This window comes from Ursus maritimus, unplaced genomic scaffold (genome assembly GCF_017311325.1).
Source record: "Ursus maritimus isolate PB19 unplaced genomic scaffold, ASM1731132v1 scaffold_3, whole genome shotgun sequence".
Lineage (NCBI taxonomy): Eukaryota > Metazoa > Chordata > Mammalia > Carnivora > Ursidae > Ursus > Ursus maritimus.
In genome coordinates, this window is record NW_024425563.1 from 88376767 (window position 1) to 88389080 (window position 12314).

The window sequence follows — 12314 nt, forward strand, 5'->3', positions numbered from 1 at the left end:
TCACAAACATTTTGAAAATTATATTATGAAACTCTGAGTCTTGTTTAAGTCCTATAAAGAATATTGATATTTTGTTTTATTAGGCAATTGATCAGTTGGTTTCATGTTGCAAGATCCAAGTAGTCTCCTGTGGGTGATGGTTTCAATGTCAGCTCCATTTTTAAAGCCTTTGCAAAGCTATTTAGATCTGTCTTGAATGTGTGCCACCCAGTGGCCAGTCTGGGACATGGGCAGTGGCCTATCTCTTCCTTCAGTTCTTAACAACTGTTGGTGGGCTATTTAAATCAGATTCATCTATGTGCAGGGTGGGAGTGAGCCCAGGAGTTCATAAATTTACAGGGGTCACTTAGCCAAGCTCCTCCACTTCCATGATTTATCTATTACATTTTGGTTTCCTGTGGCTACTTTTTTCAGTCGTCCAGACAGAAATCTAGGGTTTTATCCTCCCTGCTCTGCTGCACAATTTCCATAGCTATTCCTGTATTTCAGCTAAGAGGCAGGAGAACAGAGAATTAAAAAAAAGCAATGGGAGTTCATCCCACTCTCTTGAAGCCATGGGTCTTCTCATTGGAGAGTTAACATCCTCTTCCCTCAGAATTTAAGGTGCTACCATGGCTGTCCTAACTGCCAATGCCATGGAGATAGGATGTGAGAGAACCAAAAAATAAGACCCCTCTCCCCAAAAAAAGGAAGAAAGAAAGAAAAAAAGAAAAGTAAGGGATTTTCTCAACTTCTCTGAGCTCTCAGATATTCATTTCTCATGTTTTAGACCAGAACTAGAGGACTTTTCCTATAGCTGTCAACCTATAGGTGTCAACAACCACCTTTGGGTTTCAGGCTGTCTGGAGTCCAGACTGAGGGATACTGGAAAACCAAAAATGCCAAACTCACTACTGGTTTTGCAGTGTTTCAAATTCTGGTCTTCCCCAATCTGCCTGCTATTTTCTACTTTCAGAATCTTCAAATAGCTGCTCCAGACATTCTGTACAAGTTTTATGGCTGCATTCAGTTGGAGAGATAGGGTGGAATGTACTTTGTCTTAGTCCAATGTTTTTTTAATAACATGATACAAAATAAAAACAAGAATGAAACGAACACTGTTGCATGCCAGAGTTAGCTGCAAGTAAAAAAACTGACATTTTAGTTCTAGAAGCTAAAACTATTTGAATGTTTTGCCTTCTGCATGGTAAATAGTGACAAGAGCCAGATGGGGATTTCCTAGTTCCTCAAGGTAGTGGAATTCCCTATAAAACCCAGCATTCATTACTCAGGCTAACTAAATTAACTTACCTGTTTAGGTTTCCTGAGCAGTTTTGTCTTGCTTTGGATTTGCTCTATGCTGGGCACTTCCACCTACCAGAAATCATTTGATAATCACAAATCCCTGATTAGGTGGTGGGAATCATCTTCAGATTAAGCGACTTGCTTATTAAGTGACTTATTAAGTGAAAAATGCTACCAGATCGATTGGGGCGGGGATGTGATTGACCTACTGAGTAGAAATCTGGGAACTAACAGAAGTAGGAGGATAACCAAGACTTTTTCTCACCCATTGAATTAAGTGGAATTTACTTATTGGCATTTATTTCCTATAATAATGGGCAGTCCATATGCTGCAAACAGTATAAATGGATAGAAAACTAACTACCTCTACTGGATTGGAGTGCACTGACCTTGTTCACCACCCCAACTTTTCCTTAGACTTCTAGACTCTTAAACTCTCCATGTCTGCTAGCTTCTCTCTTCCTTAACTTGAGCTGCCGTTTCAGATGATTGACTTCTCTAGCACTAAATGTTACTCAGTACTTAATATTTTTTCATTGTCATTTTTGTTTAGCATTTAACAAGAAAAAAAAACCCCCTACTCTGGGTTAGAATTAGGTGCTTATGAAACCAATGAAAGCCTACAGTAGAAAAAGTCAGTGGTTTTAGTTTGCTGCTACAGAGAAACAGAGTTGCTGCCACCCAGTCAGCAATCTGCAGAAATCTGCCAGAGGTTTCTGAGCTCCTTCATGGCATCCAGAATGGTGAATGGCAATAGAATGCAGAAACTGCTACAAAAATTCATGCTTGGGAATCCACACCTCCACGCATGGTCACAGAGTATAGCATGGAAGTATATCTCATTGGTGGAATCTTGAACAAATTCAATACCCTGTTAGCAAGGGAGTCTTGGAAGTGTAGCTTCCTCCCAGGGCTCCTGGCCCTGGCCATACAAAAAGAGAACTAAAGGGGTATGGAGAATATTGAGCGTCAGCAGTTAATAAAACTAGTAGTGTTTAATTCTAGGATGCAGCATTCTGTTGTTGGTGTTAAATGATCTGCCTGCTACAAACTATGGTGTAGAAAACCCCTAAGATACAAGGAATCTATAATTGAAATTAAATATCTGGAAAATAGTAGGAAACATCTGAATTGACTGTAAATTGAGCTAATGTGGATATTTGTGATAAACAGTTTTATTTAAAGTCAGTTAAAGAATAAAATGCACCCAGAATTCATAGTAAAACATGCTAATTATAGAATTACCATAAAGAAAGCATGACGCGTGTTTGTGTGTGTGTGTGTGTTTTCTGTGAATAAGGCTAGTTTTTTTTTTCAATTTTAAAAATCTGAGCAAAAATAAAGGAAAAATATTTTAACTTGTGGGTATTTTATTCCTATAGATGTAAAATTCCAGTGGCCTTGAGTAACACTCATTTCACACTTGAATTTAATCATTTAAAACCTATCATGATTTAAAATCATGATAAATTAAAAATAATTAAAAAATTATTCTAGCAGCCTCAAAATGAACATTTAGATGCTTTCTCAGCCTATTAAGGTAGGACAGTAGCTCATTTTTTATTATATGAAAGAATTACTAAAACATTTAGTACAGAATGGATATGCATATGCAGGTGAAGCATTTTGAAATTAAAACACCCTCTGGAGGAATGTTAATACTGAAAACAAGATGGAGTGATTTCACTTCAATTAGAACAGCAAAAATAGGGGCGCCTGGGTGGTGCAGTCATTAGGTGTCTGCCTTCGGCTCAGGGTGTGATCCCGGCGTTCTGGGATCGAGCCCCACATCAGGCTCCTCCGCTAGGAGCCTGCTTCTTCCTCTCCCACTCCCCCTGCTTGTGTTCCCTCTCAAAAAGAACAGTATAAAATAACATTTAGAAAGACTGTATATCATATTACTAAATTTATATGTACATTGATTTTTAAAAGGTACTATAACAACATGAAACACAATTTGTATCTCTATAGATCAAAGTAAGCTAGGCAATGGACAAACGTGTAGAAATTTTATTCTGGTGCAAAAAGTTTCCCAGACTTTAACTTCAACGAAACGACACATAGCTTGACAGGTCTATTATACATTGACTTAATTTATCTTGGCAGTTTGTTTATTCAACATGATCTTCACAGTAAAATTGCCTACTGGAGTCATTTCATACTGTTTGCTCTAGCCACTCTACAGCAAGTGTTGAACGATCATTTTCTACTCTGCATTACTAAAAGTCTAGGTGCACCATACCTTGAGCAAAGAACTAATGACCATTAAAAAGAAATTATTACCCAAGTTAAAAAAAAAAAAACCTTCAGGATACAATATATCAACCAAGACAATACTAACTAAATGTGACCTATAAAAAATTTATTAAGTTAGTATGTTATATTTCACATTTTAGACTTCAGCCTATGCATCCTAAATTTTGCTACTGTGGTTATAGCTTGGAAATCAGGTTGGAAGAGTTGTTAAGATGGCATGCAAAAATTAACATGTTAATTCACAGAAATAGTCTCATATTCAAAATAGAATCTTTTGGATATACTTAACTGGAACTATTTTTAAGCTTCATACTTCTTTAGTTCTCTCTGTGAAGAGGTCCACACATGCCATATCCACATGACTTGTGCTCTGTCTCTACTCTTCAATTTCAGTGGATGGTCAACATCTATCAGGGTTTCAAGAGCATGAAACTCAGAATGGAAGGGACTGGATTTGAAGTTAAAAGTTCTCATATGGCACTCCAATAAATGGTGGTGGTAATTATCACTATTCCTTTAAGGACTGTTGGACCTCATGGAAAAAATCTAGCATGGGCCCAACCTATGGGTTGTGGTGTCAGTGTATCCACCTATATGCAATCATTACGCCCTTTGATTTATCGCTTAACCCAAAGACTTTCCTCCTTAATTTTAGATCTTAGTCCATCCAGGTAGGCAGAGCCCCTTGTGGCCTTACACTATGAACTTTTATAGCCTCAACAGTCCTAGCTCTGACCCAGGCCTCCCAAAAGTTTTGAAAACTCTGCTAGCATTGGTGGTTACAAAGAAGAAAACATGTCAGATGAAAAGTATCCTGATTTTTTTCAGAAATATGAGCATATATAGTTTCAGTTAGAGGAGCCTTTTCATCCCATCTGTTTCTAGAGATTCTGTAAGGCAAATGTTTGCCTGTCTGACAACTCATCCAAGAAAGGGCTATAACTTAATTATCTGACATTAGATAGCAAATAATGGTTGGTCTTGAACCTAGAACTCCTAACTCAAAGATCTCATGATCTGTCTACCACTGGTAGTGTTTCTCAAATCTTGTTTCCATTTTACTAACAACTCATATTTAAATCCATTGAAAGAGGCATTAATATTTCCCTACTCTACCCTTAAAAATTCTCCTAAGAATTTCTTTTAAGCATACATGAAAACTACCCACAAGTCACAACTCAAATGAGGAATGCTTGTCTATCATATGGGGGTGCCTCTAATCATGTTCCCAGTAGGGCTTGGGGAGTTATTTGGAATGTGTGTATAAAGCCAACAAGCATGGAATTACTGTGGCTAGCCTCTCAGTCTTGACACACGATGACCTTCCACTCTACTCTGTAAACAGCACTTTGTTAAATTCCTGAATGTTACCCCTTTTCTCTGTACTTTTAGAAAGCCATGGAGAGTTCACAGAATTCGGTTCAATGAAAACAGAGCCCCTCAGCAGCAATGTAATTACATGATCAGAAGGAGGTGGCACTTCTAATTACCTTCTAGTTACTTCTAATAACATAGTGGTTAAGAATCTGTGAGTTCTTCAGAATTTCAGACCCAAATTAAGTTTTAGTCATGGCCTGCATTCATATCTTATTCCAAACTTCAATGGGCATATTTCCAATATTTTATTGTTAAGGATAATATTAAATGTTGATTGGTTCTTTATCATGTTTAGAAAAGAGCTCTCCATTCATTTTGCATGAAGTTTACAAAAGGAATGGATGTCTTATCAAAGGCCTTTTTAGGATCTTGACTGACTCACACATTGTGCTAATTTCCTAACCCTAAACCATTTTAGTAGTAAACCCTTACATAATCATATCTGCATTCTTTTTTTTAAAAAAGATTTTATTTATTTATTTGAGAGAGAGAGAGTATGAGTTGGGGGGCAAAGGCAGAGGGAGAAAGGGAAACAGACTTCCCACTGAGTGAAGAGCCCGATGTGGGGCTTGATCCCTGGACCCCAGGATCAGACTAGAACCGAAGGCAGACACTTAACCGAATGAGCCACCCAGGTGCCCCTCATATTATCATTCTGTTAATATCCAACTTCCTTTATGTCATTTGTGCCAGCTTCATGAAATAAATAGGAAACTTCCAGACTTTTATATTCTGCAACATTTTCAACATTGAAATTATTTTTTAAAAGATTTTACTTATTTGTTTTTGAGAGAATGAGTGTATGTGAGTGTGAGTGGGACAGGTGGGGAGGGGCAGAGGGAGAAGGAGAGAATCTTAAGCAGACTGCCCTGAGACCGGAGCCTGACACAGAGCTCAATCTCATGAACCTGAGATCATGCCCTGAGCCAAAATCAAGGGTCGGATGCTCAACTGACTGAGCCACCCAGGTGCCCCTCAACATTGAAATTATTGCATAAACATTATAAAGAATTCAACATTAAGTCTAACCTTGGTGTATTGGGTGTGTTTTTTTTTTGCTATTAATTGTCCAATTTATATTTAAGCCTTGCTTACTATTCTCCTGTATCCTTGCCTGATTCCTGTAACACTTTTGCTTTCTGAACCTTTTATTTATGCCTTAGTTTTAGGCTCTTCTTTTGGGGGAATCCAGGCTAAAACAGTATTTTTCAACCTAGCAGAAGACTGGATATTTATTCTTTAGAAAGAATGAACCAAATAGGTTTTAGACCATTGCACCCCAGCCACAGTCAAGAGAAAAGTGAGTTTCTGTACAGAAAACAGGAGATGTAAATGAAAGTTACCATTATGAATGGTGAAATCTGGAGGTCTTCTCTTTGACTAGGTACCAGAACCTATTATCTCTTCTCACACACTGTATGTAGAGGAATGAAAATTTTATTTATAGGGAGGATTTTTTATGACTAAAGAAAAAATGTTTACAGATATTGACATCCTGGATGCCCCAAAACACTGGCCAAAATCTGCTCAGTCACTCTTCAGTGAAATCCACAAGTTAAGAAGTCCTTTGCTTGCACATATAGCTTGCAATCAGCTTTTTAGTGAAATTCCTAAGTAGAAATGGACAGGGATAGACTGTCAAATAGCAACAGAAAGCATCTAATGGGAAAACAGAGATTAAACCCAACAAGAAAACAGGAAAAATGAATATGGAGGGGGGTAGGCAAAATATGGTGCCCACCGGGAAAAAAAACCTCCAAATAAAATTATAATATTCTCAAAGAATATACTGCATCCAGAAAGCAAGACATAAACGCTTTACATATTTTTAGAGAATAATCAGAAATAAATAAGTTAGTTTGGAAATTAATTGTCATACAGAGAAGGATCAATATAGAAAGTGTGAATGGAGAGTAGGATGGAAATAGAAATGGGGTGGGAGAAAGAATAAGAGAAGGAGGAGTCAGAGAAATACAGTTAAACAGAGAAAAGGAGAAAGAGGGACAATATAGGGATGGGAGCAGAACAGTGAGATAATGAGGGTGTAAATCTAGGGGGAAGAGAGGAGAGAAATCACGTAAGTAGAGAAGTAGAGAAGAGAGAGACAGATGGGGGAGGACTAGATGTGGGAGAGACAAGATGGAGGAGGAACAGATGTGGGAGAGACAAGAAGGGGAGTCAAAGAGGAAGATGGGCAGAAACAGAGACCAAAACAGGTGGGAAGCAGAGTCAGATGTTGAAAAAGAAGTATTAAAAGAGAAATAAGCGGATCATCTGGGTGGCTCAGTCAGTTAAGTATCTGACTCTTGATTTTGGCTCAGGTTATGATCTCAGGTTGTGAGATCCAGCCCCACCTTAGGCTCCACACTGGGCTGGAGCCTGCTTAAGATTCTTTCTTTCCCTTACTCTCTCTCTCTCCGCCCCTCCACTTGTGTCTCTCCCCAACCCCCTCCATCCAAAAAAAAAAAAAAAAAGAAGAAGAAGCATGAAAACAGAGTAAGAAAAAAAAAAGAAGAAAGGGAAATCAGAGAGGGGAAGAAAACAAGCAAGGAAAAGAAAAAGAGGAAGGGGGAGGGGAACAGATTAAGGGAAGAAACTGAAAATAGATTGAGGAAGACAATTTCACACACACACATATATTCTACTAATAGACTAGGATATTATTTTTTAATAAACAGAAGGTTGGAAGATGAAGCCGAGGAAATTTTGCAAAATGTATAACAAAAACACAAAGAGAAGTAAAATAGGAGACAATTAAGATGACAAAAGCAACCCACGAAGTGCAACACTTGAATAATGGAAGTTCCAGAAGAAAAAAATGTGCAAAGGAGACAGAGAGATGAAATTACCAAGGAACTGATACAAAATATATTCCCATAATTGAATGACATGAATTTCCAGATTGAAAGGGACCACCAAGTGCCTGATACGATAAATGAAAAATGACTAATAACCAGGAATGAATCAACTAGATCTCCAAATCTTTCTGTGAGATAAAAAAGAGGTCCATTTCAGAGGATCCAGAATTAGGATGATTTTGAATTTAACAGCAACCCAGGAAGTAAGAAGACAAAGGACAAATGCTTGAAAATTTATACAAGCTAGACCTAGAATCCTAGCTTGTATAGAATAAACTCTATATCCAGCCACATGATCACTCAAGGGCAAGTGTAAATTAATGATAATTTGAAATACACACATTTAGAAATATTTACCTTCCATGTACTTTTTATCAGAAAGCTACTGGACAATAAACTCCAACAAGATGAGGGAATAAACTAAGATAGAGGAAGGACACGATCCAGGACACTGGGAATCCAAGAAAGGAAGCAGGCAGAGGAAATTTCCAGGATGTGAATGAAGGGAAGCCCCAGGACAACAGCTGTCTATCTGGGTTCTGGTTAAATCCTCTCAGTGGAATTTCAAATGGATTATTAGAAAAGTTTTAGACTTACAGAAAAATTGAGAAGAGAATAAGAGGATTTCCATATATCCTTTGCCTGTGTTCCCTATTTTAACACCTTGAATTAGCATGGTACATTTGTTATCATCAACGGACCAATATTGATACATTGTTATTAAGCAATGTCCATACTTTATTCATATTTCGATAGTTTATACCAAGTGTCCTTTTTCTGTTCCAGGATCCCATCCAGGATAGCTCACTACATTTAGTTGTCATGTCTTCCGGCTGGGGCAGATTCTCAGACCTTTCTTGTTCTTGATGATTCTGACAATTTTGAGGCATACTGGGCAGGTATATCATTGGATACCCACTACTGGAATTTGTCTGATGTTTTTCTCATGATAAGATTGAGATGATGGGTTACTGGGAGGAAGACATCAGAGGTAAAGTGCCATTTTTATCACAGCATATGAAGGGTACTTATTACCCTAGTAGTATGTTGATGTTGATGTTGACCTTGATCATCTGGCTGAAGTAGCATTTGTCAGGTTTCTCCCCTTTTCACACTGCCCTCTTTGGAAGGAAATTACTATGCACAGCTCAGATCTAAAAAGTGAGAAGATATACTCTCCCTCCTTGAAGGTGGAGTATCTTCATATATTATTTGGAATTCTTCTGCATGGGAGATTTGTTTTTTCTCCCACATTTATTAGTTTACTTGATCATGTATTTGTATCAGCTCAGATTCATGGATATTTATTTTATACTTTGGATTATAATACAATACTACTTTATTAACTTTGTTGCTCAAATTGTTCTATCTTTGGCCATTTCAGTTGACTCCCGTGCACCTTTGGCATAACTCTGTCAATATGTGTGTATGTGTGCTTCAACATTTCCTTACTTTCTGCCTCTAAAAAAGCTTCAGGCACATCATGTATATTTTTCTGTACTAGTCCAATATTCCGTCATTTCTCTAAGGAGCCCTGGTTCCTTTTATTGGAGAATGGTATTAGAAAACAAGATGTGAGCACTAGGTGTGCTTGTTGCTAATGGGTTATCATTTATTTTGGGGCCTTTTAGCAACAGCAAACAAATATATGTATGTTTACTAACCTGTGTATATACACATATCTGTAAGTTTTTATACATAACTAATTGCATATATAGTAAATTAAACATGAGCTCATTCTGATGTATCCAGCTCTACTCCATTACAACATGGATCATTCAGGCCTCTTCCAGTTACTTATCTGTAAACTCCCATTCCAGCAGTGAAAAATCTGACTCCCACCATCTGCCATCCATTTACTCAATTGTGTAATTCCAGGATATATGGGTAGCAGTATCAGAATTGTTAACTCATAACCCAGTGTGTGCCTTTAGTCTTACAGACTCCTCTTGCCATCAAAGTTACTTATATTAACACCTTTCCCTTCCATCCCTGCAGCTAGATTGTTTCATATATTTTAACAGTCAGATGCTCTTGTCACAGTAGCTTCCCCAAAAATTCTAAGTGATTTAAAAAAAATATTGTATATGTTAATGTTCACTCTTTGTGCTTTAAAGGCCCATGGATTTTGACAAATGCATAGTCATGTGTCCACCTTACAGTATCACACAGAACAGTTCTATTGCCCTAAAAATCCATTGTGCCTCCCCTATCCTAGAACCTTTGGCAGACACTGATGATTTTACTGTCTGTACAGTTCTGCCTTTTCCAGAATGTCATATATTTGGATCATACAGTCTCCCTTTGTGGTTTGGTAGCTCACTTTGTTTTATTGCTGAATAACATTTCATTGTACAGAAGTACTATAGTTTATTCATCCACTCACCTATTGAAGGACATCTTTCAGTTTGGGGCAATTATGAAGAGACTACTATAAACATAAGCATGCAGGTTTTGTGTGGGCAGAAGTTTTCAATTCAACTGGGTAAAACCTAGGTGAATATCTAGGTGTATGATTGCTGGACGACTATATTTGGCATTGTATGAAACTGCCACACTGTCTTCCAAACTGTCTTTCCATTTCCAATAGTAAAGAATGAGAATTCCTTGTGCTCTGCATTCTCACCAGTATTGTCAGTGTTTGCTATTGTCTGTTTTTTGAAATTTTAGCTTCTAATGGGATGTAGTGTTATTTCATTGTTGCCTTAATTTGTAATTCTCTCATCACATATAATCTTGAATATCTTTTCATTAGTATTTGCCAACTGTATTTCTTCTTTGGTGAGGTGTTAGTTCAGATACTTTGCCCATTTCTTAATTGGGTTGTTTGTTTTTTTATTGTTGAATTTTAAGAGTTCTTTGTATATTTTGAAACAAGTCCTTTATCAGATATGTGTTTTACAAATATTTTCTCCCAGTTTTGGCTTGTCTTTTGATTCTCTCTTAAACGTGTCTTTCACCGAGAAGTTTTAAATTTTTAAAAAAATATTTTTATTTTATTATTTGTCAGAGAGAGAGCACAACCAGGGGGAGGGGGAGCAGAGGGAGAAGCAGGCTCCCCGCTGAGCAAGGAGCCCAATACGGGACTCAATTCCAGGACCCTGGGATAATGACCTGAACCAAAGACAGATGCTTAACCCACTGAGCCACCCAGGCATCCCAGCAGTTTTAAATTTTAATAAAGTTTTAAGTTTTAAATTTTAATAAATTTTAATAAAATAATAAATTTTATTTCATGGGTTATGGTTTTCGTATTGTATCTAAAATCTCATCATGAAACTCAAGGTCTCTGAGCTTTTCTTCTAAAATTTTATAGTACTGTGATTTATATTTAGATCTACATTTTTAGTTAATATTTTGTGAAAGGTCTGTGTCTAGATTTATTTACTTTTGTATATAATTATTCATTGTTTCAGCACATTTTGTTGAAAACATTATCCTTTCTCCATTAAATTACCTTTGCCCTTTGTGAAGGATCAGTTGCCTTTATGTAAGTCTACGCTGAGTTCTTTACATTCTACCACAGACTTATGTGTCTATTCCTTTATCAGTATAATCTGACCTAAGTAAGCTTTGCAATAAGTCTTGATATTGGATAGTGCCAGTTCTCTGACTTTGTTCTTTGGTACTGTCCTAGCTATTCTGGGTCTTTTAACTTTTCTATATAAACTTTAGAATCAGTTTGTCAATACACGCAAAATAGCTTGATGGGATTTTTATTGTGATTAAAATGAATATATAGACTGAGTTGGGAAGAATTGGCATCTGAATAATATCTGAGTCTTCTAATCCATGACTATCTTTACGCTTATTTAGATCTTTGATTTCCTTCAGTAGAGTTTTATAATTTTCAGCATAGAGATCTTATACATATTTTCTTAGATTTATATCTAAGTGTTTCATTTTGGGGTGCTATTATTAATGGTCTTTTTTTAAATTTCAAATTCCAATTGTTCATTGCTGGTATATAAGAAAACAATTGACTCTTGCATATTAACTGGTATCCTGTAAACTATGCTATAACCAGCTCGTAGTTCTAGGATTTTTTTTTCTTTTTCTTTTTTTGGATTTTCTACAGAGACAATCATGTCATCTGTGAACAGTTTTATTTCTTCCTTCTCAATAGGTATTCTTTTCTTTCTTTCTTTGTGTTATTGAGCTATCTAGGACTTCTAGTACTACATTGAAGTGGTGAGAGAGAACTTTTTTACCTCATTCCTGATTAGGAAGAAAGCATCTAATTTCTTACTATTAAGTATGATATTAGCTGTAGGGTTTGTTTGTTTGTTTGTTTTTGGTAAATGTTCTTTATCAAGTTGGGAATGTTCCTGTCTATTCCTAGTTTGCTGAGAGGTTTTTTGTTTTGTTTTGTTTTTTGTTTTTGTTGTTGCTTTTTTTTTAAACTGAATGCATGCATGTTGAATTTGGTCAAATGCTTTTTCTTCATCTATGAATATATTATACGATTCTTCTTGTCAAATCTTCATCATGCAAAATTTGGGGAGATCCTGGAGTTAAAACTCATGAAAGTGTGGGGGA

The 12314-nt window shown here is 36.7% G+C and overlaps 1 long non-coding RNA gene across 11 annotated transcripts in view; it reads right to left on the minus strand.

Annotated features, from left to right (window-relative positions):
* LOC103674612 overlaps positions 1 to 12314 on the minus strand; it is a 204502-nt gene that overhangs the window by 55401 nt on the left and 136787 nt on the right. Inside the window, exon 9 of one of the 11 annotated variants that reach the window (XR_005838634.1) lies at positions 3830 to 3947. The exons of the other annotated variants lie outside the window; for them this stretch is intronic. This is a non-coding gene — a long non-coding RNA (uncharacterized LOC103674612). The remainder of the gene's footprint in view (positions 1 to 3829; positions 3948 to 12314) is intronic. 11 annotated transcript variants of the gene reach the window in all.